Here is a 16944-nt window from a genome sequence, read left to right as displayed (position 1 = left end):
CACAGCGGCCACAGCCGCAACTCGTCCTTCCGTTGGAAGCTGTCAGCCAGGCGCCACTCACTCATCTGCATAACTGAAACATAGTGCCACAGCTCAATAGTTATTCCTCGTTTTATAGGATATTAATGGTTTTGGATTATTGTTTCTGTTAATATATATATATATATATAAATAAGTGTAAATGATCATTTCCAGTGTCGATGTTAATTGTTAGTGTGTTCACTCAGTGCGATGTTAAAGAGGTAGGTGTGCAGTGGGCAGAGGGTCGGATTAGCGTAATTGTTAGTACACTCTGGTTTCTCTTCAGATCGTATAAATCTTTCGCCTTTTACTAAAGATTTCCGTGGAGAGGAACACTCAGAGTTTTAATTAATTTTTTGTTGCCCTGCTTTAAGTAGGGCTTTGTTTGACGTGAAAAACAGAGCAAATAACAACGTGAGCGCTATGTGATGTACCTGGAAATAGATCCATCTCAGAATGAAAGCTTGCGGCTCTCTGTTATGGGAGTCGTGAGTTTAACTCATTTGGTTCTTGGGTTTGTCTGGTCCATTCTGAGCATATCTTTTTAGGAGATTTTTAGCTTTCAGAGCACTGGTCCTTCATCAGGTGAGTGGGAATTCTGTTCACAAACAGGGCATATAAAGGCACAAACTCAATTTACAAAATAATGGTTGGAATGCGAGTCTAGGAACACTGAGCAGATGCTGATAGCCAAGTTCCGCACACATGAGGGTGGCCTCAACCAGGATCTTGGGTTCATGTCACATTATCTTTAACCCCCACAACTTGCCTGAGCTTGCAAAATCTCACTAACTCCTGGCTGGAGACAATACACATCTCTTTAACCCGTGCTTAACCCTCTCTCCGTTCACATTGTACCTTTAAGACTTGATTACCTGCAAAGACTCACACTCCAACCATTATTTTGTAAATTGAGTTTGTGTCTTTATATGCCCTGTTTGTGAACTGAAACCCCACTCACCTGATGAAGGAGCAGTGCTCCGAAAGCTAGTGGCTTGTGCTACCAAATAAACCTGTTGGACTTTAACCTGGTGTTGTGAGATTTCTTACTGAACAGGGTGGCACAGAAACAATCAGTATTATCCGCAAGTCAGTCGGGGCCCTCCAGGTCTCAGCCCCTAGGGGATGCACGCCAAGGGCATCACAGGAAATGGGGCATGGATCACAGCTGGACTGCTCCACCTCCAATGTGTATCCTGGGTGAGCACCTTGACGAAGCAGTAGGCCACACAAGATTCGAAAGTTGCACTTTCACTAAGAGGGCACGGGTGAAGGTCACCAGTAGTCAGGGTTTAGTTTTGGGAAATGATAAGAGCACAATAAAATCGTATTTTCATCTCACAGCTGTGACTAATCTGTCTCTGATTCCACCCCGACAGAGCTGAGTCTGTCCCATTGCTGTCAGTGAGCTAATCCCACGCTTCGAAGCATACACTGCTGTGCGATACCAGTCCCTCAGCCAAATGTTACAGACTGCCTGCCCTACTTTTCCCAGCATCCACTGGACTCTTAATCAAACACCACCCCCTGTTATGTCCCCCCAACACCCCCCCACCCCCCAGTGGCACACCCGACCCATTGTGTTCCCAACTCTTACTGCTATGTAAGCCCAGCTGGCAATGTGCATTCAGAGAACAGGTAGGAGTCAGGCTTGAGTGGCACTAGGTGCAGGATCCCAGTGTCACAACAGCGAGTCGTCATCATCATCCTTCAGCCTTCACGAATGACTCGTTACCAATGCCAGCCCAGGCACATTAACTTGTTGTGATGTTTCTCAATGTCGGGGAGGAGCGGTGGGCTGAGAGGCTGGGGAAGGAGAAAGGTCATGTGGGTTGAGGGGCCATTTTGGGGTTGTGGGGGGGTGGCGGCTGCAGTGGCTCCTGGGATGTGGTGGAAGTGTATTCGGAGCAGCTACGTGAAGCGGCTGCTATCAGGGCCTCCCTCACTGCCCTGTCCTGCTGGACACCTGCCATCGCCACATAACGTCCATTCTCTGGCTCCTCATATGGCAGGACATCCAGTTCGCCAATCCTCCTCATCCTCCTGCAGCTGGTCTCCCTGCTGCTGCGCGATGTTGTGCAGGATGCAGCACACAATTATAATCTGTGAGGCACACACCTGGTCATACTGCAGGGCACCCTCAGAGTGGTCCAGGCAGCGGAACTGCATTTTCAGCAGGCCTATGCACTGCTCTACTATAGACCGGGTGGCAGCATGGGCCTCATTATAACAGGTCTCCGCCTCGGTCTTGGGCCGCCACACTGGCATCATCAGCCATGACCTCAGCAGGTAGCCCTGGTCCCCCACGATCCTGGCAGCCTGGGCTGGTCTTCAAAGAGCCCAGGGGTCATCGAATCATCGAATCATGACCGACTGCCTCAGCACAAAGCTGTCACGGACACTCCCTGGGTGGCATGCACAGACCTGCATGATGATCATCACAGACTATCTGGACGTTGAGGGAGGGGAACCCCTTTCTGTTAATAAATGGTTGCCCCTCACCTAGCGGGGACCCCAGGGTGATGCGTATCCTATCCATTGCCTCCTGGACATGGGGCATCCCTGCAATGGTGGCGAAGCCTGCAGCCTGGGCCTCCTACTGACCCTGTCCAACATCAAAATTGATGTATTGGCCTGCCCGGGTATACAAGGCATCTGTGACCTGGTGAACACATCTGTGGACAGAGGGCTGGGATATTCTGCAGAGGTCGCCACAGGGTGCCTGAAATGATTCTGTTGCGTAGAAGTTAAGGGCCGCTGTCACCCTCAGGTGCCAGGTGTGCGAGCACCTCACACAGGTGCCAGATTGGGTCCTTAGATAAGTGGAGCCGGCGACGGCACATGGCCTCCAAGAGGCCCTCAAATTATGTCCTGGTCCAGTACAGCCTAGGCCTCCGCATCTTCCTTCTCCTGGCCAGCCTTTCAGGAGACTGCTCTCCCACCTTCTGGCCTTCAGCGGCAGCCCTCTGCCCTACTTCCTGAGGGCCTGCCACTGGCTGCCCATGGGGTGGCCTCCACACGCCTTCCACTTCCTGAGCCGTCTCCTCCTCCTCAGTTGCCACCATGATGGCCAGCTCTAAGTCAATTAGCCCAAGATCCATTCTGCACAGTGGGGGTTAGAGAGAGAGAGAGAGATGTGTAGATTCATGTCATTGCTTGCAACTACCCTAGCAGCACCCCCTCCACCCCCCTGTACTCCAAGTACTCCAGCTTGTGGATGCTGGCAACACGACACAATTTGTGATGCCAGGCATCACCTGATTAGTTTGCCTGCCGTTGGCATCATGAACATGGCCAGCAGGGAGAGCATGCAGGTTGGTGTGTGGGCATGGCCATTGCGCCCCTTGAGTCATTGCCATGAGTGCAACTACAGCATTCCCTTCCAGGCATGTGTTGCAGGTTAGGGACAAAGGGCAGGGACAGACTCCTAATTATCACAAGATCATTGAAGCATAGAAATCCTACAGTGCAGGAGGAGGCCATTCGGCCTGTCGAGTCTGCACCGACAACAATCCCACCCAGGCCCTATCCCTGTGATCCCACATATTTACCCCACTAATCCCATAAGACCATAAGACATAGGAGCAGAATTAGGCCACTCGGTCCATTGAGTCTGCTCCGCCATTCAATCATAGCTGATTTTTTTTCTCATCCCCATTCTCCTGCCTTTTCCCCCTAACCCCTGATCCCCTTATCAATCAAGAACCTATCTATCTCTGTCTTAAAGTCACTCAATGACCTAGTCTCCACAGCCTTCTACGGCAAAGAGTTCCACAGATTCACCACTCTCTGGCTGAAGAAATATCTCCTCATTTCTGTTTTAAAGGATCATCCCTTTAGCCTCAGGTTGTGCCTTCTTGTTCTAGTTTTTACTAGAAACAACCTCTCCACATTCACTCTATCCAGGCCTCGCAGTATCCTGTAAGTTTCAATAAGATCCCCCCTCATCCTTCTAAACTCTAACGAGCACAGACCCAGAGTCCTCAACTGTTCCTCATACAAGAATGAAGATTGCTCTTCATTCCAGGGATCATTCTTGTGAGCCTCCTCTGGACCCTTTCCAAGGCCAGCACATCCTTCCTTAGATATGGGGCCCAAAACTGCTCAGGATACTCTAAATGGAGTCTGACCTGAGCCTTATACAGCCTCAGAAGTACATCCGTGCTCTTGTATTATAGCCCTCTCAACATGAATGTTAACATTGCATTTGCCTTCCTAACTGCCAACTGAACCTACATGTTAACCTTAAGAGAACCTTGAACAATGACTCCCAAATCCCTTTGTGTTTCTGATTTCCTAAGCATTTTCCCATTTAGAAAATAATCTTTGCCTCCATTCTTCCTTCCAAAGTGCATAACCTCACACTTTTCCACATTGTATTCCATCTGCCACTTCTTTGTCCACTCTCCTAACCAGCCCAAGCCCTTCTGCAGCCCCCCTGCTTCCTCAATACTACTTGTCCCCCTACATATCTTTGTATCATCTGCAACCTTAGCAACAGTGCCTTCAGTTCCTTCCTCCAAATTGTTAATGTATATTGTGAAACGTTGTGGTCCCAGCACTGACCCCTGAGGCACACCACTAGTCACCAGCTGCCATCCTGAGAAAGACCCCTTTATCTCTGCTCTCTGCCTTTTGCCAGTCAACCAATCCTCTATCCATGCCAGGATCTTACCCTTAACACCATGGGCACTTAACTTATTTAACAGTCTCCTATGTGGCACCTCGTCAAAGGTCTTTTGGAAATCTAAATAAATCACGTCCACTGGCTCTCCTTTATCTAACTTCCTTGTTACCTCCTCAAAAAAGCTCTAACAGATTTGTCAGACATGACCTCTCCTTGACAAAGCTGTGCTGACTCAGTCCTACTTTGTCATGCACTTCCAAGTATTTTGCTATCTCATTTTTACAATGGACTCTAAAATCTTGCCGAAGTCAAGAAGATGAACAAAGTCAGGCTAACCGGCCTATAATTTCCCATCTGCTGCCTCCCTCCCTTCTTAAACAGCGGTGTTACATTTGCTACTTTCCAGTCCTCTGGTATCCTCCCTGCTTCCAGTAATTCCTGAAAGATCACCACCAATGCTTTCACAATTTCCTTAGCTATCTCTTTTAGAACCCTGGGGTGTAGTCCATCCGGTTCAGGTTATTTATCCACCTACAGACCTTTCAGTTCCCTCAGTACCTTCTCCCGGGATACTAAGTGGCAATTTAGCATGGCCAAATCACCTAACCTGCACATCTTTGGACTGTGGGAGGAAACTGGAGCACCCGGAGGAACCCCAAGCAGACACGGGGAGAACATGCAGACTCTGCACAGACAGTGACCCAAGCCTGGAATCGAACCCAGGTTCCTGGAGCTGTGAGGCAGCAGTGCAAACCACTGTGCCACTGTGAATGGGTTCCCAATCGCTACAGAGTATATGCAGCATGAGTGTCTATGTTAACATGAGCACCCCTGCTTGGAGCACCAGCTGCCTGAACTGATTAGCCCTCAAGCAGTGCATGGTGCACTTCCCTCCACTCCCTAAAACCCCAGCACTCAGTCCAGTCCCTCACCACACCTCACAGCCAGAACAAAATCATAGCCCAGTGGCTGCAAAGCGCAGCCTGACCAGCAATCCGTTAAGGACCCCACCCCAATGGAACAGCCCAGTGGCTGCAGAGAGCAGCCTGATCAGCACTCTGTTAAGGACCCCACCCCAATGGAACAACCCACTGGGTGCAGAAAGCAGCTTGACCAGCACTCCATTAAGGGTCCCACCCCACCCCACCCCACAGGTAGAAATGTAGAAGATAGGAGCAGGAGGAGGCCATTTGGCCTGCTCCACCAATCATTATGATCATGGCTGATCGTCCAACTCAATAGCCTAATCCTGCTTTCTCCCCACATCCTTTGATCCCATTTACCCCAAGTGTTATATCCAGCTGCCTCTTGAATACATTCAATGTTTTGGCATCAACTACTTCCTGTGGTAATGAATTCCACAGGTTCACCACTCTTTGGGTGAAGAAATGTTTCCTCATCTCCGTCCTAAACCCCTGGTTCTGGATTTCCTCACCATCAGGAACATCCTCCCTGCATCCTGTTAGAATTTTATAAGTCTCTGTGAGATCCCCCCTCATTCGTCTGAACTCCAGTGAAAACAGTTCTAACCTAGTCAACCTCTCCTCATACATCAGTCCTGCCATCCCCGGAATCAGCCTGGTAAACCTTTGCTGCACTCCCTCGACAGCAAGAACATTCTTCCTCAGAAAAGGAGACCAAAAGTGCACACAATATTCGAGGTGTGGCCTCACCTGTATAATTGCAACAACACATCCCTGCTCCTGTACTTGAAACCTTTCGCTTTGGAGGCCAACATACTTTTTTGCCTTCTTTACTGCCTGTACACATGCATGCTTACGTTCAGTGACTGGTCCTGCTGCACACTCCCCTCTCCCAATTTACAGTCATTCAGGTAGTAATCTGCCTTCTTGTTTTTGCTTCCAAAGTGAATAACCTCACATTTATCCAAATTATACTGCATCTGCCATTGATTTTCCCACTCACCCAAACTACATCGAACATTCCTGGGGACACCACCTGAAGCTCTCCAGTGACTTCCCCACAGCAAGCAGCACATTTCCAGGCCCTGCCTCCAACCTCCCCTGCACTCTGGGGGCGGCAGCCCCATCAGACTTACCTCCTTACTCCTGCTACACCAGTTCCTGGCTTTTATCCTGCAGTTGTAAACCCCGTAAGGAGTCTAACAACACCAGGTTAAAGTCCAACAGGTTTATTTGGTAGCAAACGCCACTAGCTTTCGGAGGGCTGCTCCTTCATCAGGTGAGTGGAAGATCTGCTCATAAACAGCAAACAGGGCATATAAAGACACAAACTCAATTTACAGAATAATGAATAATGATTGGAATGCGAGTCTTTACAGCTAATCAAGTCTTAAAGTACAGACAATGTGAGTGGAGAGAACATTAGCACAGGTTAAAGAGATGTGTATTGTCTCCAGACAGGACAGCCAGTGAGACTTTGCAAGTCCAGGCAAGTTGTGGGGGTTACAGATAGTGTGATATGAACCCAAGATCCCGGTTGAGGCCGTCCTCATGTGTGCGGAACCTGGCTATCAGTCTCTGCTCAGCGACTCTGCGCTGTCGTGTGTCGTGAAGGCCGCCTTGGAGAATGCTTACCTGAATATCAGAGGCCGAATGCCCGTGACTGCTGAAGTGCTCCCCAACAGGAAGAGAACAGTCTTGTCTGGTGATTGTCGAGCGGTGTTCATTCATCCGTTGTCGTAGCGTCTGCATGGTTTCCCCAATGCACCATGCCTCGGGACATCCTTTCCTGCAGTGTATCAGGTAGACAATGTTGGCCGAGTTGCAGGAGTATGTACCGTGTACCTGGTGGATGGTGTTCTTACGTGAGATGATGGCATCCGTGTCGATGATCCAGCACGTCTTGCAGCGGTTGCTGTGACAGGGTTGTGTGGTGTCATGGTCACTGTTCTCCTGAAGGCTGGGTAGTTTGCTGCGGACAATGATCTGTTTGAGGTTGTGCGGTTGTTTGAAGGCAAGAAGTGGGGGTGTGGGGATGGCCTTGGCGAGATGTTCATCTTCATCAATGACATGTTGAAGGCTCCGGAGGAGATGTCGTACCTTCTCCGCTCCGGGGAAGTACTGGACGACGAAGGGTACTCTGTTCACCGTGTCCCGTGTTTGTCCTCTGAGGAGGTCAGTGCGGTTTTTCACTGTGGTGCGCCGGAACTGTCGTTCGATGAGTCGAGCACCATACCCTGTTCTTATGAGGGCATCTTTCAGCGTCTGGAGGTGTCTGTTGCGATCCTCCTCATCCAAGCAGATCCTGTGTATACGGAGGGCTTGTCCGTAGGGGATGGCTTCTTTAACATGTTTAGGGTGGAAGCCGGAGAAGTGGAGCATTGTGAGGTTATCCGTGGGCTTGTGGTACAGTGAGGTGCTGAGGTGACCGTCCTTAATGGAGATGCGTGTGTCCAAGAATGCAACTGATTCCAGAGAGTAGTCCATGGTGAGTCTGATGGTGGGATGGAACTTGTTGATGTCATCATATATTGTTTCAGTGATTGTTCACCATGGGTCCAAAGGAAGAAAATGTAATCGATGTATCTAGTGTATAGCATTGGTTGAAGGTCCTGTGCGGTGAAGACGTCTTGTTCGAACCTGTGCACGAAGATGTTGGCATATTGAGGTGCGAACTTGGTCCCCATGGCTGTTCCGTGTGTCTGGATGAAGAACTGGTTGTTGAAGGTGCAGACATTGTGGTCCAGGATGAAGCGGATGAATTGTAAAATTGCATCCAGAAACTGGCAGTTGTCGGCGTTGAGTACTGAGGCAGTTGCAGCAATGCTATCATCGTGAGGGATGCTGGTGTAGAGTGCTGAGACATCCATTGTGACGAGGAGTGCTCCTGGTTCAACTGCTCCATGTGTGCTGAGTTTCTGTAGGAAGTCCGTAGTGTCGCAACAAAAGCTGGGGGTTCTTTGTACAATGGGTTTCAGGATGCCCTCGACATAGCCGGAGAGGTTCTCGCACAGGGTCCCATTGCCCGATACGATGGGACGGCCGGGTGTGTTTGCCTTGTGTATCGTCGGGAGACAGTAGAGATCTTCAACGCGGGGAGTACATGGGATGAGAGCACGGAGGGTGTTCTGAAGGTCCGGATCAAAGGTCGTGATCAGAGTGTTGAGTTGACAGGTGTGTTCTTTGGTCGGATCTGCGGGTAACTGTCTGTAGTGTTCCTCGTTGTTCAGTTGTCGGTACACTTCTTTGCAGTAATCCGTTCTGTTCAGTATGACGATGGCCCCTCCTTTGTCTGCTGGTTTGATGACAATGTTGCGGTTGGTCTTGAGAGCGCGGATGGCATTGCGTTGTGCTTGGGTGATGTTCGGGGTTGTCTTGTGAGTGCGGCTGATGAATTTGGTGTTGACGCACCTCCTGGTGGCTTGGGCATACATGTCAAGTTGAGGGCAGCGGCCTTCCGGAGAGGTCCAATTCGACTCTTTCCTCTTCGGATCTCTCTGTCGGCTGTTCTGGTTCATTGGCTGTCTCATTGTGTTCGCTGTTGGCCTCTTGGGGTTTGTGGAAGAACTCCCGCAGCCTCATTCGCCTGATGAATTGTTGTAAACCCCACCAGAGTGACATCATGCCAGTGAGGGGGGAGACTCTATTGGGGATGGAGATTCCAGTCGCAGGCCCACTATTCAGATGGAAAGGTATGTAAACACATGCATATGTCCGTTACGCTGATTTTCAGAGTGGATCCGTCAATGCCAAAAAAACTTAGGCTGCAAGATGTGAAGAGGCCCAGACACCCAGCGCGAATCCCACAAATCGGCCGCCGCTCAAATCTCCCGGCCCGCTGCACTAAACAATTAGCACAAAAATTGTGTAAAACTCAATGTTTCTCTCTACAGTAACTTCATTATAGAGAAAGATTGCATGTTCCCCCTGTGTCTGCGTGGGTTTCCTCTGGGTGCTCCTCTTTCCTCTCACTCTCCAAAGATGTGTGAATTAGGTTGATTGGCTTTGATAAATTGCCTTTAGTGTCAGGGGGACTAGTTTGGGTAAATACATGGGATTATGGGGATTGGGATGGGTGGGATTGTGGTCGGTGCAGACTCAGTGGGCCAAATGGCCTTCTCAAATGTATGATCTCTAAGAGACAATTTACCATTGGACAATTATTTGCCTCCTCTTTGGACTATGATTAAAACCCACATAGACATCAGGAAAACGTGCAAACTAAACTCCACAGTTTGAATTGAGATTCTTGGAAGCACAACATAATGCAGCCCACTGCATAGAAATATCATCTGTTCTTAGTTTAAGAATGAGCCCTACTAAAAGCAGGGCATCAAAAAATTGTGTAAAACTCTTAATGTTTCTCAATACAGTAACTTCATTGCAAGCCTACTTGTGACACTAAAATATTATAGGATCAAGAGAAACCAGAGTGTACTGACGGAAATGTTAAACTACCCTCTATCCCACGGCACACGTAGCTCTTTAATATCACACTGAGTAAACACAGTGACACTCAACAACAATGCCAGAGAACGAGCATGGATTTTAATAAACGGAAAATTAACTAAAAAACAGTAATGTCTCCAGAAAGAGGAAACCCCATTCGCCTTTCCCCTCAACATTCTAGTTATGTAGATAAGGGGGCGGGGCCTATCTGACTGTATCCCAGAGACAAAGAAGCTGCAGATTGTGCGCCCTCTGCTGCTCAGGAGGTAAATACAGTAAGAGTTTTAACAACACCAGGTTAAAGTCCAACAGGTTTATTTGGTAGCAAATGCCATTAACTTTCGGAGCGCTGCTCCTTCGTCAGGTGGAGTGGATATCTGCTCTCAAACAGGGCATACAGAGACACAAATTCAAGTTACAGAATACTGATTAGAATGCGAATCTCTTCAGCCAACCAGGTCTTAAAGATACAGACAATGTGAGTGGAGGTTATCATATCAGGAGGTTATCATTGCTCCTCTCAAACTCTGCTTGCCAAGTGGTTTCTTAAAATGCAAATTTCCGTGAAATGTGAGGGGAAAGAAGTCCTTAAAGTCTCGTGTAGTGGGCGACAGTAACTTCTGGAGGAAGAGGAAAGCAAGGTACAGCAGAATTCTGAAATAAAAAAGAATATGGGTCAAATACTGATTAGGTCTAGCAGCATCTATGGGGAAAGGTTGCCAAAACCAGTGGGGAAAGGTTGCCACCTAAGGCCTTTCAGCAGTAGTGTAATGAGAAGCTGTAAACGGTGTAGAATTCCTCCAACTGTACACCTGACATGGAATATAAACTGTGAATATCAAGAATATTGAAATTGTATTGAGGCACTTCAGAGTTTAACAAGTTGTGTAGAGGAAAGTTGAATTCTATTGCACATTCTCTAATTTTCAATTTGAAATGTTTTGTCCTCAGGCTGTAGGCCTGATGTGGATGCACACTCTAAATATCAGGCTGTATTTTCACTGCACTGAGATTACTCTTTAAAAATAGCAGACAATTCTGATTCCGGAATTCCTGAACTGTCTCATTTACTGATTGCCTTAAAGATTGCATTGTTCCTGAAACAAGCCCACATCTGGCACTTCAGACCTCATTGAGTCAAAGAGTCCAAACATCTACAGCACAGAAAAAGGTCCTTTGGTCCATTGAGTCTGCCAGTCAAAGACAAACTGCCCAACTAGCCTAATCCCATATTTGGCACATGATCCATAGCCTTGTATGCCTTGGCATCACAAGTGCACATCTAAATACTTGGCTGGTTCTATTACATTGATATGCATGTCCTACTCCATCGTGGAAAAATTTATGACAAAATTACATCTTTAATCACAAGTCTGTTAGGCAGTGATCTGCATATATTAGCCATGGTAATTACACGGGCTTACAGAGACAGGCTGAGGGCATGGGTGGGTGCTCTTTCGAACAATTGGTGCAGACCTGATGGGCTGAATGACCTTTTTCTGCACTGTGGGGATTCTATGATTCTTTCATAATAGAAGCCCTGTGGGAAAAGTGATGGTCGATCCTGTCAGATGGTTCCCTGTCAAATTTATTTGGCAGGACACCTCTCTGCCAGAACATTCAAACAGCTTGGCTGTTGATGAGAAAGGAACTCCCCATTAGATCCAAGTGAGTACCCTGGTATCTCACCCCCCTCCACATGTTGCCCTCGAGGTGTCTATGGTGGGAAAGAGAATGTTGTCCACTTCCTTCTGGAATCTGTCTTTGCAAACAGGGTGTGGAGCTGCACACTAGGGGAAACATTGCTTGATTAACAGCTTGGGCTCTCGACAGTCAATTTCCCAATGTCTATTCACACAATTTTAAGTGGTTTCTGTCACTGTTACTTTAAAAGGTTTGGATGATGATACTTTTATCACCTTGTACTGAAATTACTTTTGGAAAGAAATGAATGGATTACTTATTTTTAAAACTTTTTCTCAAGGATCATCCCTAGAAGCTCTGTGGGTACCACAGCTAGATGTCCATTGCATTCTAGAGACAGCCGGTATAGCTCAGGGTTCTGCACCACAGAACTGCTTGCGATGAACTTTGACAAAAAGCTTTAAATAAAAGTAATCCATTCATTTATTTCCAAAAGTGTTGCAGACTGGCACATTCCAAGGTCCAGGACTATGGGCTGAAGGATGTGCTAAAGCTTGAAGAAAACACTGCAGAGGAACAAAGGGAAAAGGTTGCCGTCGAAGGCCTTTCAATTGTAGTGTAATAAAGAGATGTAAACTGTGTAGAATCCCTCTAACTGTGCACCTGACATAGAATATAAATTGTGAGTATCAAGAGTATTGAAACTGCATTGAGGCATCTCAGAGTGGAACATGTTGCATAGAGGAAAGTTGAATTCTATTGCCCTTTCTGTAATTTTCAATTTGAAATGTTTTGTCCTCAGGCTGTAAGACCATAAGACCATAAGACATAGGAGCGGAAGTAAGGCCATTCGGCCCATCGAGTCCACTCCACCATTCAATCATGGTTGATTTCAATTCCATTTACCCGCTCTCTCCCCATAGCCCTTAATTCCTCGAGAAATCAAGAATTTATCAATTTCTGTCTTGAAGACGCTCAACGTCTCGGCCTCCACAGCCCTCTATGGCAATGAATTCCACAGACCCACCACTCTCTGGCTGAAGAAATTTCTCCTCATCTCTGTTCTAAAGTGACTCCCTTTTATTCTAAGGCTGTGCCCCCGCGTCCTAGTCTCCCCTGTTAATGGAAACAACTTCCCTACATCCATCCTATCTAAGCCGTTCATTATCTTGTAAGTTTCTATCAGATCTCCCCTCAACCTCCTAAACTCCAACGAATACAATCCCACGATCCTCAGACGTTCATCGTATGTCAGGCCTACCATTCCTGGGATCATCCGTGTGAATCTCCGCTGGACCCGCTCCAGTGCCAGTATGTCCTTCCTGAGGTGTGGGGCCCAAAATTGCTCACAGTACTCCAAATGGGGCCTAACCAGTGCTTTATAAAGCCTCAGAAGTACATCCCTGCTTTTGTATTCCAAGCCTCTTGAGATAAATGACAACATTACATTTGCCTTCTTAATTACGGACTCAACCTGCAAGTTTACCTTTAGAGAATCCTGGACTAGAACTCCCAAGTCCCTTTGCACTTTAGCATTATGAATTTTGTCACCGTTTAGAAAATAGTCCATGCCTCTATTCTTTTTTCCAAAGTGTACGACCTCGCACTTGCCGACGTTGAATTTCATCAGCCACTTCTTGGACCACTCTCCTAAACTGTCTAAATCTTTCTGCAGCCTCCCCACCTCCTCAATACTACCTGCCCCTCCACCTATCTTTGTATCATCGGCAAACTTGGCCAGAATGCCCCCAGTCCCGTCATCTAGATCGTTAATATATAAAGAGAACAGCTGTGGCCCCAACACTGAACCCTGCGGGACACCACTTGTCACCGGTTGCCATTCTGAGAAAGAACCTTTTATCCCAACTCTCTGCCTTCTGTCTGACAGCCAATCGTCAATCCATGTTAGTACCTTGCCTCGAATACCATGGGCCCTTATTTTACTCAGCAGTCTCCCGTGAGGCACCTTGTCAAAGGCCTTTTGGAAGTCAAGATAGATAACATCCATTGGCTCTCCTTGGTCTAACCTATTTGTTATCTCTTCAAAGAACTCTAACAGGTTTGTCAGGCACGACCTCCCCTTACTAAATCCATACTGACTTGTCCTAATCCGACCCTGCACTTCCAAGAATTTAGAAATCTCATCCTTAACGATGGGTTCTAGATTTTTGCCAACAACTGAGGTTAGGCTAATTGGCCTATAATTTTCCATCTTTTTTCTTGTTCCCTTCTTGAACAGTGGGGTTACAACAGCGATTTTCCAATCCTCTGGGACTTTCCCTGACTCCAGTGACTTTTGAAAGATCATAACTAACGCCTCCACTATTTCTTCAGCTATCTCCTTTAGAACTCTAGGATGTAGCCCATCTGGGCCCGGAGATTTATCAATTTTCAGACCTTTTAGTTTCTCTAGCACTTTCTCCTTTGTGATGGCAACCATATTCAACTCTGCCCCCTGACTTTCCTGAATTGTTGGGATATTACTCATGTCTTCTACTGTGAAGACTGACGCAAAGTACTTATTAAGTTCCTCAGCTATTTCCTTGTCTCCCATCACTAGATTACCAGCGTCATTTTGGAGCGGCCCAATGTCTACTTTAGGCCTGATGTGGAATGCACACTCTAAATATCAAGAATAATGTTGGTCTTTGTTTCAAAGGGAATGGAGTACAAAATAGGGATGTCTTGCTAAAACTGTGCAAGGCACTAGTTAGACCACACCTGGAATACTGTGAATGGTTTATCTTATCTGAGGAAAGATGTACTGGCATTGGAGGCAGTCTAGATAAGGTTCAGTTGGTTGATCGTGGGAATGGAGGGATTTTCTTATGAGGAGAGGTTGAGTAGATTGGGCTTTACTCATTGGAGTTTAGAATAATGAGAGATGACGTTTTGAGACGTATAGGATTCTTTAGGTAGGTGAGGAGAAAAAGATTGGTGCAGACAATTGTAGGTCCCTTACAGTCAGAAAGAGGGGAATTTATAATGGGGAACAAAGGAATGGCTGACAAACTGAATGCATACTTTGGTTCTGTTTTCACAAAGAAGGACACAGATAAGATACAAGAAATGTTAGGGAACACAGGATTTGGTGAGAAGGAGCATCTGAAGGAGATCAGTATTAGCAGAGAAATAGTGTTGGGGAAACTGATGGATTTGAAGGCCGATAAGTCCCCACGGCCTGATAATCTACATTCCAGAGCACTTAAGGAATTGGCCCGAGAAATAGTAGATGCATTGTTGACATCTTCCAAGATTCTATAGACCCTGGAACAGTTCCTACAGATTCTGACTATTTAAAAAGGGAGGTAGAGAGAAAACAGGGAATTAGAGAGCAGTAAGCCTGATGTCAGTAGTGGGGAGAATTCTAGAATCCATTATCAAAGACTTCATAGCAAAACACTTGGAGACAGTGGCAGAATCAGACAGTCAGCATGGATTTATGAAAGGGAAATCATGTTTGACAAACCTACTGGAATTCTTCAAGTATGTAACTAGTAAAGTTGATGACGGGGAGCCAGTGGGTATGGTTTATTTGGACTTTAAAAAGGCTTTTGACAAAGTCCCACATAAGAGATGAGTGCATAAAATTAAAGCACATGGGATTGGGGGTAGTGTATTGAGATGCATAGAAAAAGGGTTCGCATACAGGAAAAAAGAGTAAGAATGAACGGGTCTGTTTTGAAATGGCAGGCAGTGACTACTGGGGTATCACAGGGATTAGTGCTGGGACCCAGCGATTCACAATATATATTAAATGTAACTAAATGGAACTAAATACAATGTCTCCAAAGTTGCAGATGACACAAAGCTGGATGGGAAGGTGAGCTGTGAGGAGGATGCCGACATCCTTCAGTGTGATTTAGAATATTGAGTGGAGCTTTGGCCTCTGTATCTGAGGAAGGATATGGGGGGAAGGCAGAATCAGGCTACTGAGTTGGATGATCAGCCATGATCATAATGAATGATGGGCCGAATCACCTCCTCCTGCTCCTATTTTCTATGTTTCTCTTTTTCTTTATAGAACCCTACAGTGCAGAAGGAGGCCATTCAGCCCATCGAGTCTGCACCAACCACAATCCCACCCAGATCTCTATTCCTGTCACCCCACACATTTACCCAGCTAATCTCCCTGACACAAGGGTCAATTTAGCATGGCCAATCAACCTAACCTTTGGACTGTGGGAGGAAACCGGAGCACCCAGAGGAAACCCAAGCACACACAGGGACAATGTGCAAACTCCACACAGACAGTGACCCAAGGCCAGAATTGAACCCAGGTCCCTGGCGCTGTAAGGCAACAGTGCTGACCACTGTGCCACCGTGCCACCCCTCTGTCACACTTCCTCTGGCCGAATCCTTCCTGAAGGATTCAGCACAGGGTTCTATGCAACATATGAACTGTACGAAGTCTCACAACATCAGGTTACAGTCCAACAGGTTTATTTAGCAGCACAATGTGAGTGGAGAGAGGGTTAAACACAGGTTAAAGAGATGTGTATTGTCTCCAGCCAGGACAGTTAGAGAGATTTTGCAAGCCCAGGCAAGTCGTGGGGGTTACAGATAGTGTGACATGAACCCAAGATCCCATGTGTGCGGAACTTGGCTATCAGTTTCTACTCAGCGATTCTGCTTTGTCGTGTGTTGTGAAGGCCGCCTTGGAGAACGCTTACCCGAAGATCAGAGGCTGAATGCCCGTGACTGCTGAAGTGTTCCCCGACTGAAAGGGAAGACTTCTGCCTGGTGATTGTTGAGCAGTGTTCATTCATCCGTTGTCGTAGCGTCTGCATGGTTTCCCGAATGTACCATGCCTCAGGACATCCTTTCCGCAGCGTATCAGGTAGACAATGTTGGCCGAGTTGCAAGAGTATGTACCGTGTACCTGGTGGATGGTGTTCTCACGTGAGATGATGACATCCGTGTCGATGATCCGGCGCATCTTGCAGAGGTTGCTGTGGCAGGGTTGTGTGGTGTTGTGGTCACTGTTCTCCTGAAGGCTGGGTAGTTTGCTGTTAACAATGGTCTGTTTGAGGTTGTGCGGTTGTTTGAAGGCAAGAAGTGGGGGTGTGGGGATGGCCTTGGCGAGATGTTTGTCTTCATCGATGACATGTTGAAGGCTCTGGAGAAGATGTCGTGTGTTCTCCGCTTCGGGGAAGTACTGGACGACGAAGGGTACTCTGTCCACCGTGTCCCGTGTTTGTCTTCTGAGGAGGTTGGTGCGGTTTTTCCCTTTGGCACATCGGAACTGTCGATCGATGAGTCGAGCGCCATATCCTGTTC

The 16944-nt window shown here is 47.2% G+C and overlaps 1 non-coding gene across 1 annotated transcript; it reads left to right on the top strand.

Annotated features, from left to right (window-relative positions):
* Positions 1-287: 287 nt before the first annotated feature.
* On the top strand, positions 288-402 carry LOC144504929 (U5 spliceosomal RNA). The gene has a single exon (XR_013499719.1). It is a non-coding gene; the product is annotated as a U5 spliceosomal RNA (small nuclear RNA).
* Positions 403-16944: the final 16542 nt, after the last annotated feature.

The sequence above is a fragment of the Mustelus asterias genome, chromosome 15 (genome assembly GCF_964213995.1).
Source record: "Mustelus asterias chromosome 15, sMusAst1.hap1.1, whole genome shotgun sequence".
Classification (NCBI taxonomy): domain Eukaryota; kingdom Metazoa; phylum Chordata; class Chondrichthyes; order Carcharhiniformes; family Triakidae; genus Mustelus; species Mustelus asterias.
Note: the sequence above shows the minus strand (reverse complement) of the source record. Positions and strands in the feature narration are given on the sequence as shown.